The following is a 16,895-nucleotide window of genomic DNA, read 5'->3' as shown; positions in this document are numbered from 1 at the left end:
CATGAGATGCTGGGTGGTTGAACTGAATGATCACTTGCATCCTCTGCTTCCCACAGAGCACATAACTCCATAGCTAGAAGTGGATACTGTCGGTGGAGACAACTGTGCACCCTGCTGCCACTTCTGCCCAGGAGACCTGATCTTGTTCGAAACGCCACACACCAAAAAGGACCCTCCATGGTCCTGACTATGTACAATGAAGTCTTGATTCAATGCTCCTAACAGCAAAAGAGGTCGGCGAAGTGTGTGTTTGACATTTTTCCTTCTGCAGTGGGAGGCTGACTCTCCTACAAATGGCCATAAGATGGGGGATTCCTGAACACAGGCAGGGAAATCAAATACTGGACCGATGAAGGAATAGTAAATGTCCATTACTGACTTGTTTCAATTTATGTCACTTACTATGGCCTCCAAATACTACACAGACAGTCCCATAAAGCTGACCTCACTACATCATCAACCTCCAAAAAGTTGCAGGATTCCCGGGCTTTCCGTGGAAAGCATAAATTGCTTCATAAGCCTATCGTGCCCTAAGATTGTCTGTGTTGGATCTGATGAAATCTCAAATTCCCTGACCTACCAGATTCCTCCCGAAAGTGATTGGAAAGGTCTTAAACCAAAGAGTTGTTTTGGAATGAAACATTCCCAAGGAAATTACAGAACTAAAGATATCCCAAGGTCATGCCACCATTTAAATCTGCGCCCCGGTACTATCCCATTGGGCCGCGTTGCTGATCCATGTCACCCATCGTGGACACTTGGCCCTACAGGACTACTGAAATCTCAGTCACTCTCAGTCCTGGGGACCCCAGGGTCCTATGTCATTTGCACCAACCTGGCCTCATTCCACAGCATCTTTAAAATTTAGGTGTAGCTAAATTTAGCACCAGAAGAATCTGTGGATTAAAAACCTGGGCTGTGGTTTAAAAAGTGAGTCCAGATTTAAGACTGCATCTACCAGGTTTCAAATCCTAGCTCTACCGCTCACTAGATTTTATGAGCTTCGACAAACTTCTCTAAACCTTAGTTTTCTCATCTGTAAATTAGGGATGCCAATAGTTTCTACCTCATAAGGTTTCTGAGAAGATATATAATTATGCATATAAAAATACCTAAAGCGGTTTCTGACATATTCATGCCCTGACAATCCTATTATCAACTTTTTTTTTACTACAAAATTGAGGCCTAAGAAGATTAAGTAACTTGTCCAAGATGATACAGCTATGTTATGTGCAGATGTGATTTTTCTAAATTTATTCCAAAGGGTTGGCTAAGGGCTCTGATGGGCTATGGAAAAATAAATGAAAACAAAGAGCAGAGGATATAATACATAAGGAATCCAGAGAGGTAAGCCCCAGTTTCTACATCTCTAAAATGGGTGGATTGGGCTTGATTTCCTGGTTAAGATGGCATTTGTTGCGGGAAGATGGCGGAACAGTAAGACGCGAAGATCAAATTCCTCCCCACAAATACACCAGAAATACATCTACACGTGGAACAACTCCTACAGAACACCTACTGAACACTGGCAGACGACCTCAGACCTCCCAAAAGGCAAGAAACCCCCCCACATACCTGGGTACGGCAAAAGAAAAAATAAACAGAGACAAAACAATAGGGACGGGACCTGCATCAGTGGGAGGCGGCCGTGAAGGAGAAAAGTTTTCCACACACTAGAAGCCCCTTCGCGGGCGGAGACTGCGGGTGGCGGAGGGGGTAAGCTTCGGAGCCGCAGAGGAGAGCACAGCAACAGGGGTGCGGAGGGCAAAGCGGAGAGATTCCGCACAAAGGATCAGGGCCGACCAGCACTCACCAGCCCGAGGCTTGTCTGCTCACCCGCCGGGGCGGGCGGGGCTGGGAGCTGAGGCTCGGGCTTCGGTCGGAGCGCAGGGAGAGGGCCAGGGTTGGCGGCGTGAACACAGCCTACAGGGGGTTAGTGCACCACGGCTAGCGGGGACGGAGTCCGGGGAAAAGTCTGGACCTGCCGAAGAGGCAAGAGACTTTTTCTTACCTCTTTGTTTCCTTGTGCACGAGGAGGGGATTGAGAGCGCTGCTTAAAGGAGCTCCAGAGACGGGCGCGAGCCGCGGCTAAAAGCGCGGACCCCAGAGACGGGGATGAGACGCTAAGGCTGCTGCTGCCGCCACCAAGCAGCCTGTGTGCGAGCACAGATCACTCTCCACACCCCCCTTCCGGGGAGCCTGTGCAGCCCGCTACTGCCAGGGTCCCGGGATCCAGGGACAACTTCCCCGGGAGAACGCACGGCGCGCCTCAGGCTGGTGCAACGTCACGCCGCAACGTCACGCCGGCCTCTGCCGCCGCAGGCCCGCCCCGCACTCCGTGCCCCTCCCTCCGCGAATCAGCGGCTCCTTTAACCCCGTCCTGTCTGAGCAAAAAACAGACGCCCTCAGGCGACCTACACGCACAGGTGGGGCCAAATACAAAGCTGAGCCCCGGGAGCTGTGAGAACAAAGAAGAGAAAGGGAAATCTCTCCCAGCAGCCTCAGAAGCAGCGGATTATAAAGCTCCACAATCAACTTGATGTACCTGCATCTGTGGAATACAAGAATAAACAACGAATCATCCCAAATTAAAGAGGTGGCCTTTGAGAGCAAGATTTATGATTTTTTCCCCTTTTCCTCTTTTTGTGAGTGTGTATGTGTATGCTTCCCTGTGAGATTTTGTCTGTATAGCTTTGCTTCCACCATTTGTCCTACGGTTCTATCCGTCCGGTTTTTTTTTTTTTTTTTTGGTTGTTTTTTTAATTTTTTTCTTTTTTTTCTCTTAATAATTTTTTTTATTTTAACAACTTTATTATATTTTATCTTACTTTATTATATTTTACTTTATCTCCTTTCTTTTCTTCCTTCCTTCCCTCCTTCCTTCCTTCCTCCCTCCCTCCTTCCTTTCTTTCCTTCTTTCTTTCTCTCTTTCTACTTCTACTAATTCTTTCTTTCTAATTTTTCTCCCTTTTATTCTGAGCCATGTGGATGAAAGGCTCTTGGTGCTGCAGCCAGGAGTCAGTGCTGTGCCTCTGATGTGGGAGAGCCAACTTCAGGACACTGGTCCACAAGAGACCTCCCAGCTCTACATAATATCAAATGGCAAAAATCTCCCAGAGATCTCCATCTCAACACCAGCATCCAGCTTCACTCAACGACCAGCAAGCTACAGTGCTGGATATCCTATGCCAAACAACTAGCAAGACAGGAACACAACCCCACCCATTAGCAGAGAGGCTGCCTAAAATCATAATAAGTACACAGACACCCCAAAACACACCACCAGACATGGACCTGCCCACCAGAAAGACAAGATCCAGCCTCATCCACCAGAACATAGGCACTAGTCCCCTCCACCAGGAAGTCTACACAACCCACTGAACCAACCTTAGCCACTGGGGACAGACACCAAAAACAATGGGAACTACGAACCTGCAGCCTGCAAAAAGGAGAACCCAAACACAGTAAGATAAGCAAAATGAGAAGACAGAAAAACACACAGCAGATGAAGGAGCAAGATGAAAACCCACCAGACCTAACAAATGAAGAGGAAATAGGCAGTCTACATGAAAAAGAATTCAGAATAATGATAGTAAAGATGATCCAAAATCTTGGAAACAGAATAGACAAAATGCAAGAAACATTTAACAAGGACCTAGAAGAACTAAAGAGCAAACAAACAATGATGAACAACACAATAAATGAAATTAAGAATTCTCTAGAAGGGATCAATAGCAGAATAACTGAGGCAGAAGAACAGATAAGTGACCTGGAAGGTAAAATAGTGGAAATAACTACTGCAGAGCAGAATAAAGAAAAAAGAATGAAAAGAACTGAGGACAGTCTCAGAGACCTCTGGGACAACATCAACGCACCAACATTCGAATCATAGGGGTTCCAGAAGAAGAAGAGAAAAAGAAAGGGACTGAGAAAATATTTGAAGTGATTATAGTTGAAAACTTCCCTAATATGGGAAAGGAAATAGTTAATCAAGTCCAGGAAGCACAGAGAGTCCCATACAGGATAAATCCAAGGAGAAATATGCCAAGACACATATTAATCAAACTGTCAAAAATTAAACACAAAGAAAACATATTAAAAGCAGCAAGGGAAAAACAACAAATAACACACAAGGGAATCCCCGTAAGGTTAACAGCTGATCTTTCAGCAGAAACTCTGCAAGCCAGAAGGGAGTGGCAGGACATATTTAAAGTGATGAAGGAGAAGAACCTGCAACCAAGATTACTCTACCCAGCAAGGATCTCATTCAGATTTGTTGGAGAAATTAAAACCTTTACAGACAAGCAAAAGCTGAGAGAGTTCAGCACCACCAAACCAGCTTTACAACAACTGCTAAAGGAACTTCTCTAGGCAAGAAACACAAGAGAAGAAAAAGACCTACAATAACGAACCCAAAACAATTAAGAAAATGGGAATAGGAACAAACATATCGATAATTACCTTAAATGTAAATGGATTAAATGCTCCCTCCAAAAGACACAGATTGGCTGAATGGATACAAAAACAACACCCATATATTTGCTGTCTACAAGAGACCCACTTCAGACCTAGAGACACATACAGACTGAAAGTGAGGGGGTGGAAAAAGATATTTCATGCAAATGGAAACCAAAAGAAAGCTGGAGTAGCAATTTTCGTATCAGACAAAATAGACTTTAAAATAAAGAAGAGACAAAGAAGGACACTACATAATGATCAAGGGATCAATCCAAGAAGAAGATATAACAATTGTAAATATTTATGCATCCAACATAGGAGCACCTCAATACATAAGGCAAATACTAACAGCCATATAAGGGGAAATCGACAGTAACACATTCATAGTAGGGGACTTTAACACCCCACTTTCACCAATGGACAGATCATCCAAAAGGAAAATAAATAAGGAGACACAAGCTTTAAATGATACATTAAACAAAATGGACTTAATTGATATTTATAGGACATTCCATTCAAAAACAACAGAATACATATTTTTCTCAAGTGCTCATGGAACATTCTCCAGGATAGATCATATCTTGGGTCACAAATCAAGCCTTGGTAAATTTAAGAAAACTGAAACTGTATCAAGTATCTTTTCCGACCACAACACTATGAGACTAGATACCAATTACAGGAAAAGATCTGTAAAAAATACAAACACATGGAGGCTAAACAATACACTACTTAATAACGAAGTGATCACTGAAGAAATCAAAGAGGAAATCAAAAAATACCTAGAAACAAACGACAATGGAGACACGACAACCCAAAATCTATGGGATGCAGCAAAAGCAGTTCTAAGAGGGAAGTTTATAGCAATACAATCCTACCTTACGAAACAGAAAACATCTCGAATAAACAACCTAACCTTGCACCTCAAGCAATTAGAGAAAGAAGAACAAAAAAAACCCCAAAGTTAGCAGAGGGAAAGAAATCATAAAAATCAGATCAGAAACAAATGAAAAAGAAATGAAAGAAAGGATAGCAAAGATCAATAAAACTAAAAGTTGGTTCTTTGAGAAGATAAACAAAATTGATAAACCATTAACCAAACTCATCAAGAAAGAAAGGGAGAAGACTCCAATCAATAGAATTAGAAATGAAAAAGGAGAAGTAGCAACTGACACTGCAGAAATACAAAAGATCATGAGAGATTACTACAAGAAACTCTATGCCGATAAAATGGACAAACTGGAAGAAATGGACAAATTCTTAGAAATGCACAACCTGCCAAGACTGAGTCAGGAAGAAATAGAAAATATGAACAGACCAATCACAAGCACTGAAATTGAAACTGTGATTAAAAATTTTCCAACCAACAAAAGCCCAGGACCAGATGGCTTCATAAGCGAATACTATGAAACATTTAGAGAAGAGCTAACACATATCCTTCTCAAACTCTTCCAAAATATAGCAGAGGGAGGAACACTCCTAAACTCATTCTATGAGGCCACCATCACCCCGATAGCAAAACCAGAAAAACATGTCACAAAAGAAGAACACTACAGGCCAATATCCCTGATGAACATAGATGTAAAAATCCTCAACAAAATACTAGCAAAAAGAATCCAACAGCACATTAAACGGATCATACACCATGATCAAGTGGGGTTTATTCCAGGAATGCAAGGATTCTTCAATATACGCAAATCAATCAACGTGATACACCATATTAACAAATTGAAGGAGAAAAACCATATGATCATCTCAATAGATGCAGAGAAAGCTTTCAACAAAATTCAACACCCATTTATGATAAAAACCCTGCAGAAAGTAGGCATAGAGGGAACTTTCCTAAACATAATAAAGGCCATATATGACAAACCCACAGCCAACATCGTCCTCAATGGTGAAAAACTGAAAGCATTTCCACTAAGATCAGGAACAAGACAAGGTTGCCCACTCTCACCACTCTTATTCAGCATAGTTTTGGAAGTTTTAGCCACAGCAATCAGAGAAGAAAAGGAAACAAAAGGAATCCAAACCGGAAAAGAAGAAGTAAAGCTGTCACTGTTTGCAGATGACATGATACTATGCATAGAGAGTCCTAAAGATGCTACCAGAAAACTACTAGAGCTAATCAATGAATTTGGTAAAGTAGCAGGATACAAAATTAATGCACAGAAATCTCTGGCATTCCTATACACTAATGATGAAAAATCTGAAAGTGAAATCAAGAAAACACTCCCATTTACCACTGCAACAAAAAGAATAAAATATCTAGGAATAAACCTACCTAAGGAGACAAAAGACTTGTATGCAGAAAGTTATAGGACACTGATGAAAGAAATTAAAGATGATACAAATAGATGGAGAGATATACCATGTTCTTGGATTGGAAGAATCAACATTGTGAAAATGACTCTACTACCCAAAGCAATCTACAGATTCAATGCAATCACTATCAAACTACCACTGGCATTTTCACAGAACTAGAACAAAAACTTTCACAATTTGTATGGAAACACAAAAGACCCTGAAGAGCCAAAGCAATCTTGAGAACGAAAAACGGAGCTGGAGGAATCAGGCTCCCTGACTTCACACTATACTACAAAGCTACAGTAATCAAGACAGTATGGTACTGGCACAAAAACAGAAATATAGATCGATGGAACAGGATAGAAAGCCCAGAGGTAAACCCATGCACCTATGTTCACCTAATTTATGACAAGGGAGGCAAGAACATACAATGGAGAAAGGACAGCCTCTTCAGTAAGTGGTTCCGGGAAAACTGGACAGGTACATGTAAAAGTATGAGATTAGATCACTCCCTAACACCATACACAAAAATAAGCTCAAAGTGGATTAAAGACCTAAGGCCAGAAACTATCAAACTCGTAGTGGAAAACATAGGCAGAACACTCTGTGACATAAATCACAGCAAGATCCTTTTTGACCCACCTCCTAGAGAAATGGAAATAAAAACAAAAATAAACTAATAGGATCTAATGAAACTTAAAAGCTTTTACACAGCAAAGGAAACCATAAAAAAGACCAAAAGACAACCCTCAGAATGGGAGAAAATATTTGCAAATGAAGCAACTGACAAAGGATTAGTCTCCAAAATTTATAAGCAGCTCATGCAGCTCAATAACAAAAAACCAAACAACCCAATCCAAAAATGGGCAGAAGACCTAAATAGACATTTCTCCAAAGAAGATATACAGACTGCCAACAAACACATGAAAGAATGCTCAACATCATTAATCATTAGAGAAATGCAAATCAAAACTACGAGATATCTCACACCAGTCAGAATGGCCATCATCAAAAAATCTACAAACAATAAATGCTGGAGAGGGTGTGGAGAAAAGGGAACCCTCTTGCACTGCTGGTGGCAATGTAAATTGATACAGCCACTGTGGAGAACAGTATGGAGGTTCCTTAAAATATTACAAATAGAATTACCATATGACCCAGCAATCCCACTACTGGGCATATACCCTGAGAAAAACATAATTCAAAAAGAGTCATGTACCAAAATGTTCATTGCAGCTCTATTTACAATAGCCCAGAGATGGAAACAACCTAAGTGTCCATCATCGGATGAATGGATAAAGATGATGTGGCACATATATACAATGGAATATTACTCAGGCATAAAAAGAAATGAAATTGAGCTATTTGTAATGAGGTGGATAGACCTAGAGTCTGTCCTACAGAGTGAAGTAAGTCAGAAAGAGAAAGACAAATACCGTATGCTAACACATATATATGGAATTTAAGAAAAAAAAATGTCATGAAGAACCTAGGGATAAGACAGGAATAAAGACACAGACCTACTAGAGAATGGACCTGAGGATATGGGGAGGGGGATGGGTAAGCTGTGACAAAGCGAGAGAGGGGCATGGACATATATACACTACCAAACGTAAGGTAGATAGCTAGTGGGAAGCAGCCACATAGCACAGGGAGCTATGTGTGACCACCTGGAGTGGTGGGATAGGGAGGGTGGAAGGGAGGGAGACGCAAGAAGGCAGAGATATGGGAACATATGTATAACTGATGTATAACTGATTCACTTTGTTATAAAGCAGAAACTAACACACCATTGTAAAGCAATTATACTCCAATAAAGATGTAAAAAAAAAAGATGGCATTTGTTTGTAATTCCTGGTAATCTCTAAATTTCTGCTATTGAAATAGTTATAAAAATATGGAAAATTTTTTAATATGTCATTCTCTAGGAAATTAGGGGTAATAGGATGGAGATAGACTAATCAATAAAACTGCTGGTATAGATATGTGTTGTTCTCTAAAATAGAACGGTATGTCATGCTGAGATGATAGTAGGAAGAAGCCAAATCCTTTACCCACTGTCCCGCTGCCTGTTACCAGCTTGGAGTTAGAGGATCTTCAAAATAAAAAAAATTAATAAATAGGGACTTCCCCGGAGGTCTGGTGGTTCAGACTCTGCACTTGCAATGCAGTGGGTGTGGGTTCGATCCCTGGTCTGGGAATTAAGATCCCATATGCCACATGCAGCAAGGCCAAAAATAAAAAATAAATAAAAAACAAAACATTCCTTCCTAAAAAAGAATAAATAATAAAAAATTGTATCCATCCCCATCCACCTTGCCTCACCCTACCGTGCAGGTACTATTTCATAGGTCGTAAAAGTTACGTTCCTGATGTGGCCACCACTACACCGCTATATCCCCCCTACACAAATTAGCATGGTCCCTTAACAGGCTTTCTAAAAGAACTAGAACTTCAAACAACTTAATGGCAAGTAGGCAGTATCATTTTTGGAAATGCAAGAAGACCACCCAAATGAGAACAAAGGCTGTTTATTCACAGCTTGTTATAACAAGAGAGTCAGCCACCATCACTTGTGTTTGGCAGAAACTCAAGGGCAGGCAGAGGAGGAAGAGCGAGGAGAAAGGGAAGCCTCCACGTGCGCCCTGATTGGAGGTTGTTGGCCTGGAAGCTGGAGGTGGGCCAACTAAGAGCAGGGCTCCTATGTGATTGGTTAGGGTGTCTATTTGGCTTTCTCTGATTGGTGGGAAGGTGGAAGCAGGGGTGAATATTAGGGAAGCTGTCAGATATTAAGTCCTGGCCATTTGGGGCCGATTGTTGCAGGGCCTATTGCCTGGCTTCCTACACTGGTTGCTGGAGACTGTGGTGGGACTTGTGTTAGGTCTGACTCATAGATAGCAGGCTGCCTCCCTGGGCTGGTGACTGTGGATCATAGGGTGGTTTCCCCAGGCTGGTTGATGCAAAACTCTTTTCTGTGTGGTCTGGCTGTTGAGATAAGTCTCATCTATTTCCATACGTATATAAAAAAAAAATCCTAACTGAAATACTAACAAATTTGTAGTCCACTAAAATCAAGAACAAATGCTTGGATGTTTTAATATTAAGAATTTTAGCATTGAAATATATTATTAACTCAAACAAGAAAAACCTTGTAGTCCCCTCAATTTTTGGTTGAAAAAGATATTTAATAAAGTCCAATCATTATTCTTTTATGATTCTTATGATTTTATAAGCTTTAAAAAAGCTAAGAGTAAAAACATGAGACAGAGTAACAATCTCACACCAAAAGTCATTGCCGTTATTAAGTCAATGAGACGCACCTTCGTTAAAGCAAGGTTATAATCATCATTCTGTCTTAGCATTGTTCTGGATGCTACAATGAAACTCAAAACAGATGACAATAATTAGGAAGAGACAATAGTATCATTATTAATGACTGATGTGGCTGTATATCTAGAGAATCTACATAAATAAGCCGAAAAACCTCTTCTAATTCATATGAAAGTGGATATACACCAGACACACAAAAATCAATAGTTCTTTCAATATACCAATAATAATTTTTCAATAAAATTTGTAGTTTTTACAAAAGCTTGAAAACTATTGACCTTTTTCCTAGGTACTTTATTGAGAAGATGTCTTTTTTTTTTTCTACCGTATGTCTAAACATTGTAAAAGAAAATCTGAATAAATCATCAGAAGTACCCATGTTCCTGGGTATGTAGAGAGAAGATGTTGATTCCTCACAACTCAATGTATACCTTAAACATACTAAAATCTCAAGTTTGGAACATAAAATTATTTTTAAGAATACAAAATTTTGAAAGACTACAAAGTGATGGTTGCTAACAAGTATTTTATAAAGAACAGTGAAAGAGGACATGATTGCTTAGACAATAAAATACACTCTCAGCTGAGATGTTTGCAATTTTAGCAAAATGCATGCAATGCATACAACAAGTTACAAATTTAATTACAAAAATACTAAGGTTCCAATAGGCGACTGGAGAACAAACATAACCAGAAAGCCATGAAAGAGGTGATCCCGATGGCTAAATACTTGAAAAAAAAAATGTGTCATGACCAGTAGTTAAAGAATTTGTCCAACTGTGAAATACTACTCAGACCTATTAAATTTGCAAATATAATACCAATACTGTCAGGAGAGATGTGGTACAACATCTCACAGTTATTACCAGTGGAGGTGTGATAACTTTCTGGATAGTGATTTGGAAATGTGGCTGCAAATGGGGGGGAAGGAAGGGAGAGAAAGAGGAAAGAAACATACAAAAAATATTTGCAGCATCTCAGTGTAGTGAGATTCTATGATGTTTCCCCTTTACAGTTTTCTGTGCTTCTCAAATTTTCTATAATGAGCATTTACTAATTTAAATTAAGCTGTAATAAGATAAATATTACTTTTAATTAATCTAAAATTAGAATGTGGAGTTGAAATAGACAATCTCTAAGTGACTTCCAGTTATGAAGAATTCTATGGCTGTAATGATGTCGACATTCACTTTTCCACAATTATATTTGATGTACAAGGGAACCATATACGTCTAAACCATTTTTAAGACTCTTGATGACCTACCATGAATTTTAAATCTCTGTATCCTTAGTCAAGCTTAATGGTATAGTTTACTTTTCTTGTTTCGGTAAAGTAGACTAGGAATAAACTTCCCCTGCTTATTCTAAAATTACATTAATATGTAAAGAATAGAAATAATTGATTGCCTAGAACATGTCTGAAAATTCTACAAATTATTAAGACTCTTCGATTAGGTAAGCAAGACTTACAGGTCATCTTTAACAAACAAGTTTGAAATATCTGTGAAAGGAAGCTTTCGTATGGAGCCCGACTATATGAGCAGAGTATAATGAGTGAAGAAAGAACCATATCATTTGAGTATTTTTTTTTAAAAAAGAGGGGAAAGTAGTGTCTATGATTTTGCTTAGATTTGAGAAAGACTCCTATCATTTGGGTTTAAAAAGGAGAGAGGCCTAAAATGTTGTCCACTCAACTGCTCACATGGAGGAGATTAACCAGATAGTTATTCATCAATTCACATCTCTAATTGCAGAACATGATCACTGCTTTTGTCTCTTTCGGAAACAAATCAACTTGTTGTCATTATATATAGTCTTCAATTATACAGTAGAACAAAATTTAAAAAGGGAAAGTATGCTGTTAAATCTCTGTCTAATGTCAGTCAAGCTAAACTGTGGCCCTGAAACAGGCTTTCCAATATATACGACTTAAATAAGTGACTCAATTTTTTAAATTCTCTGTGCCTGGTTAGGCAAGAAGACCTTTCTGCTCACTTCAGTAAAATAAAATCAAAGGTGCAATTGCTGGGTTTGCATTTCATCAAGCCCATTACCCTTATCACTTCCTTATCTGAGAGTTTAAAACTGTGGTTTCTTCATATTCACGAGTTCACTATTCTTTGAGAATCTAAAGGGAATACCTTCAAAATTTGCTAACCTAGTCCCAGTAAAGGCAAGATTGCTTTGGGGAAAATGTTTCTTAGAATAGAAAATCCATTATTTCCATCTATTGTCAAGATCATCTTTTACTACAGAGACAAATTCCTGATCTAATTAGTCATTACTCTGACTTTCCTAAAAATTAGAAGAATTTTGCAGGTTCTCATGTATTTGTAAAACTTGAGCACATATCCAGGTGTTTCAATGAAATAGTTTCCACTGTCTTCTATTCTCTGTAACAGACTGTTTACCTCAGCCACAGGTTTGAGTCAACTGTGAATCATTCACTGTCAAAATAATTTGATTAATCACTTTGAATTTTAAAATTCAATTCAAAGTAAAATCCTTTTCTTATTTTTTTCTTCCACCATGTGCTGTCTTCCAATTTACCTTATCTGGTGTAAAGGAAGAAATCTGTGATGCATCTTAATTCCTACTAATTTGTTCTGGCTTCATATAGACAGATGCTTTGAAATCATTATCATGCCTTAAACTTTCTTTCTCCAAACTGAGTGTGAAATCTTTATGATTTCTTATATAACCCACTCTTCTTACCCCATGACACATTTTTTGCTCATCTTGACCACTCTGTTGATTTCAATCTTTTTATAAATTCTTAGACAAACATTTTCTGTAATTCATCAATTCAGCTAGTATGTCTACACAAATTGAGCATATCACATGTACCAAGTTCCATGGGAGCCAGTAAGAGATTAGCAGGTGAAAAGCTTGAATAACTACCTGAATGGTACCGAAGACCACTTCTTGGTCCTCTTTCTGCTGTTAGTCTATCCATCCCAACATCACAAACATTTGATTTCTGTGCAATGAGTGAGTGAATGATTTGATGATGAACTGGGATTGGACTATTTTCCTGCCACAATTGTATATAATGTCAATATCCTCTACTAGAGTTAAATATTGGTCCCTATGTCAATATTTTTGCTTTCAATACACAATTTTTCTGACTTATCAAAGCCGCTGTGCGATCACTAATGTCATGTACTAAAATCTCAGTGGTTTACTTCCATTTAGGGACTCACATGCTGAACCTAGATTGAGAAAGAATTTCTGTTCATCTTCAATCCTAGTCCTTCAGTTAATAATCTTACTCTTGAGACACACTGTGCTCAGAACCCACATGACAGGTGTTGGCCTTGAGGAAGTGGTATCTAAGGCCCTTCAAGAAGCAATTTCATATACTTGAGGCAGCAGGTTTCATCACCTCTTGTGCCTCTTGGTTTTGCCAACTTTGATTATAATTCATCAAGATGGAAAGAGGAAAATTAAAACAACTAGAGAAGCCAAAATAGAATTAAAACAGACTGGAGAATGAATGAAGGATAGGGACTCTGAAAAAGTACCAGTGGCATTAAATGGGCTTTCTTAGGGCCCTGATATTTTCAGAATACATTTGTGAACTTAGATGTTCTCCTCAATGCGGTCCTCCCCTCATCAGTACTGGCACAGCCAACTATGATTCAGAATGGATGATAAATTCGGTTTGAGTATGATGAAACAGAAAACACAGAATAACAGTGCCTGAAGCAAAAAATAACCCACTTATCTCTCCTGTAGACAAAGTGTGATGGGTCCACTAACACTAGGACCGCGGCCGTTCTTACCACATGGCAGTGACCTTGTTCATCAAGATGGCAGCCTCAGCTCCAGCATGTCCAGAGGGAAGGAGCCAGAAGGGAAGTGGAAAGGGCATGAGTACATGCTCCCTCCCTTTAAGGATGCTTCCTGCAAAGTGCCCACACCATTTCTCCCATCACTTTGGCTAGAATTTCATTACATGGCCATATCAGCTGTGAAAGAGATTGGGGAATTTCGTTTTTGTCCTGGGAAATCATGTGCCCAGCTAGCATCTGAAAGTTCCATGATTAAAGAAGAAGAGAGAATGGATACTGAGAAGCAACTATCATTACGTGCCAGAGAACTAATTATTTTTGTTAAATAATGATTGGAATAATTTGATGACACATGAAATCTGACCACCTCTTCTTCTACTCAGACCAGCTTTCCCTCAATAGGGTGTGATAGATGATTTTGCCCTAAAGCATGGTTATAACAAAACCATGATTATAGATGAGATACCATTGAGCACAATATCTAAATTTATCATAGATATCATAAGTGTATCTTCAGATAAATCAGACAAAATGACCCATGCATAACATTTCACATAGAAAAGTAAAATGTATATTAAAGTTCATGAAAACTGATTACTTCAATTTAAGCCATATCTTGATAAACACATAAAAATGTTCCTCTCTTCCCTAACTGCACTTTAGCATCACCTGGGGAGTCTGTCTTGTTGCTGTTGCTGTTATTTGCTCCCTGATCATCTGATAATGCCAAGGCCCAGCACACACCTGAGACCAATTAATCCAGAATCTGGCGGGTATAGAAAAAGGAAGGGGGACTAGGTCTCTGGATGTTTTAAAAGCACCTTCTCACACACAGAACTCCATCCATATGAACCGCTAATGAAGCCTTAGAATGTAAGCATTAAACAGTGCTTTTTTAAACAGCACTGATGCTTTTCTTTAAAAAAAAGCTCAATTTTTATTATCAATGCTTTATTTTCTTTTTAATAAATTTTATTTCTTTTTCTGCGTTGGGTCTTCGTTGCTGCGTGCGGGTTTTCTCTAGTTGTGGCGAGCAGGGGCTACTCTTCGTTGTGGTGCCCGGGCTTCTCTTGCGGTGGCTTCTCTTTGTTATGGAGCATGGGCTCTAGGCACGCAAGCTTCAGTAGTTGTGGCACATGGGCTCAGTAGCTGTGGCTCGCAGGCTCTAGAGCACAGGCTCAGTAGTTGTGGTGCGAGGGCTTAGTTGCTCCGCGGCATGTGGGACCTTCCCAGACCAGGGCTTGAACCCGTGTCCCCTGCATTGGCAGGCGGATTCTTAACCACTGTGCCACCAGGGAAGTCCAGCATTGATGCTTTTAATTGCACTCAAGAGTAAAGTGCAATTAAGAAAATCTGTGATGTGATTGATCTCTCTGTATATTGGACTTTATTTTGCACTAAATAAAGTAAGTCACTAAGGTCAACTAAACATGTTTCCAACGACTTTCCTTTGAAACCCAGCACTTCTTTTTCTTCCATGTTAATTATATAAAGCAATCGCAATGATATAATCTATAGTAACAAAATATTTTTTACGTGCAGAAAGAGGGGAGACTTAGGTGCTCATCGTGATATAAAATATAAGATTTAATTGAGATCCTTTAATGTTGTCACAAAAATTTTCAATTCTACCTGTTGGTGCCAGGGCCTGGGCGTCTCAGAGGTAACCCACTGCTCTTTTAGCCAGGAGGCTTTTGGTAGTTCCAGCCTTCCTAAATAAACGGGACAGATGCAGAAAGATAAAACTTCTCCCCTAAAAATTAACATAAGGGCCAAGCCCTATGACCAACATGAAAAAACTTGGATTCTAAGCCCAGATCTGCCCTGATTACCAACATGACTTTAACTTCTAATAACCCACTCTCCCTGAGGCAAGGCGTCCTCATCTGTAAACACACAGGCATTTGTCTAGCGGTGTCCAGATCCCCTTCCGGCTCCAGAACCCTAAGTTTCTCCCCAGCAGTCATCCTACTTGGAAAGAAAAGTACTAATTCAGATTTCCTGTCCAAATCATTCCATCCGTCCTCCCCCTGACCGCAGGTCATATTAGAATAGACGCAATGACTAGAGGGAAAATCCCCAATTTGAGCCTCTCCCAGGTTCCCCTGACGATGTAAGTACATTAAGTTCAGGGAATGTGGTTGGAGTTCACTCAGGGGTCATGCACATAATACAGAAAACACCTGGCAGGACTTCTTCTCTTTGGGATCTCTAGGGAGGACCACTGTTTAAAGCTTTGAGACTTTCTTTCAGTCATGGGATGCCTAACTTTCCAATGGTCCATACAACAAAACTGACTTCAGAACGGGCGGTAGAAGCACTGAGGGTCTAAGGGGATAAATCTCATAAAAATCTAGATGCTGAGGATGAATATGGAAACCAAGACTAGAAAACTGGAGCCTCATTGATATGAGACAAACCTGGAACGTGTCTGTTTCCAGAATGAAGAGCCATGGATTCAGTTTGGGCACTGCAACACACAACCTTGACGGTGGAGTCAAGATACTTGAGGTTTTTGTGCAGAGTTACATGCCACCTGTTAGGAACTCTGAGTGAGAAATGGCATAAGGTTAATGGGAAAAACACGGAGAGTCTAGGGCTGCATGTATCAGAAACTAGAACATCAGACTACTCAAAGGCAGGGCCAAATAAAAGAAGAGATCATGAGACTCAGAAGAGAACTGAGATAGATATCTTTGGTGGATAGTACACCAAATATTCTTCCAATTGCTTACTGCAGAATCCCAGGTTCATTTAGGGCAGTGCGGCATCGTGCTAGAAATTCTCAGTCTCACAGCCTCCCTTGTGTGAGCAGGGGTGCATAAGTGGGGAACAGGGTCAGGAAATAATTCTGGCCCAGGTGATGTAGGCAGTAGCCCCTGGAGTTGCCATCCTCTCCCAAATCAGAACAGACAAAAGCCTCTGAAGGAGGCAGGCTGCTGACTCCTCCTCTTCCCTCAGCCTGGAGCGTGACTATGAGGCTGGAGCTGAAGCCTCCATTTTGCAACC

This window comes from Tursiops truncatus, chromosome 18 (assembly GCF_011762595.2).
Source record: "Tursiops truncatus isolate mTurTru1 chromosome 18, mTurTru1.mat.Y, whole genome shotgun sequence".
In the NCBI taxonomy this organism is placed as follows: Eukaryota; Metazoa; Chordata; class Mammalia; order Artiodactyla; family Delphinidae; genus Tursiops; species Tursiops truncatus.
The sequence above is the reverse complement of the archived record's forward strand: the minus strand, read 5'-3'. Positions refer to the sequence as shown.